The sequence below is a fragment of the Propithecus coquereli genome, unplaced genomic scaffold (genome assembly GCF_000956105.1).
Source record: "Propithecus coquereli isolate 6110/MARCELLA unplaced genomic scaffold, Pcoq_1.0 Scaffold14193, whole genome shotgun sequence".
Taxonomy (NCBI): Eukaryota; Metazoa; Chordata; class Mammalia; order Primates; family Indriidae; genus Propithecus; species Propithecus coquereli.
In genome coordinates, this window is record NW_012138518.1 from 1 (window position 1) to 1,406 (window position 1,406).

The 1,406-nt window shown below is 34.8% G+C and overlaps 1 pseudogene across 1 annotated transcript; it reads left to right on the plus strand.

Moving 5' to 3' along the window:
* The first annotated feature begins 700 nt into the window (after nucleotides 1-700).
* On the plus strand, nucleotides 701-1,328 carry LOC105806498 (annotated as a pseudogene). Its single transcript, XR_001137270.1, has one exon. The product of XR_001137270.1 is annotated as an ethylmalonyl-CoA decarboxylase pseudogene (transcript).
* The last annotated feature ends 78 nt before the right edge of the window (nucleotides 1,329-1,406 follow it).

Below are 1,406 nucleotides of genomic sequence, written 5' to 3' on the forward strand. Positions count from 1 at the left end.
TCTGTTCCAGTTACATTGGCCTTGTCCCCAGAGATACTAAGTAGTTCTACTTCAAGACTTTTGGGCTTGCAATTCCTTCCTCCTGGAATACTTTCTCCCAGATTTTTATATTGCTCACTCCCTCAGGTAGCTGCTCAAATATTAAGATGCCTTCTCCATCTAAAATAGCATACCTCCAACACACATATCCTCATTCATTAGTCCCTTGCCCCATTTTTTCTTTATAGCACTTTTCACCATTGACATTATATGATTTATTGCCTTTCTCTCCAAACTGGAATGTAGCTCCCAAGCACAAGGATTTCATTTTGGTCACTCCTGTAGTGTCAGCACCTGGAACACCACCTGGTATTGGTAGGGCTTAGTAAATATTTGCTGGATAAATTCTGCATTAAAAAACATAATTTCTTCTTTTTCCGAGGACTGTTGAGAACTTTAACTTACTATGTTTTTTTTTTTTTTCCATAGTATGAACCTAACATTTCCTACTCCCATCCTTTCTTGATCCTGATTTTCTCATTAGGCCACCACTCACTTTAGAAGGATGAAATTTGGACTTTTAGAAAGAAACATAAAGTTCTTATTGAAAAGTAAAGGATAAACATGCACAACAAAAACGCTGACGTTGTTTTCAAATGGAAGGGTTAAGTACTATGTAAACTAAATTCTAGAAGAAATAGCCATGTTTTTCTAACATTCAGTTTTTAACACATCTACTTATAAAAATCTGTGATTTCATATTAAGTGATGAATGGGTACAACTTTATGATACAATTTTTTTCTTTTTTCTTTTTCAGGTTAATGACACCAGAGAGTGAGATCAGATTTGTCCATAAGGAGATGGGCATAATACCAAGCTGGGGTGGCACTACCCGGCTGGTTGAAATAATTGGCAGTAGACAAGCTCTCAAAGTATTAAGTGGGGCCATCAAACTGGATTCAAAACAAGCTCTAAACATAGGAATGGTCGAAGATGTCTTGCAATCTTCAGATGAAACTAAATCTCTAGAAGAGGCTCAAGAGTGGCTAAAGCAATTTATCAAAGGGCCACCAGAAGTAATTAGAGCTTTGAAAAAATCTGTTTGTTCAGGCAAAGAGCTATATTTAGAGGAGGCATTACAGAATGAAAGAGATCTTTTAGGAACACTTTGGGGTGGACCTGTAAATTTAGAGGCTATTGCTAAGAAAGGAAAATTTAATAAATAGTTTTTAAAAATGTGGACAAACTATAAAGCTCCAATGATATGTGTTAACATTAAATGGTATTAAATGTGAACATCAGAATTACTTTGAAGGCTACTACTAATATTCTGATTGTTTTTAATAATATTTTGCAACATTTTCTTCTAAAATTCTTATGGTTTCATGTCTTAGGTTTAAGTCTGCTATCCATCTTGAAATAATTT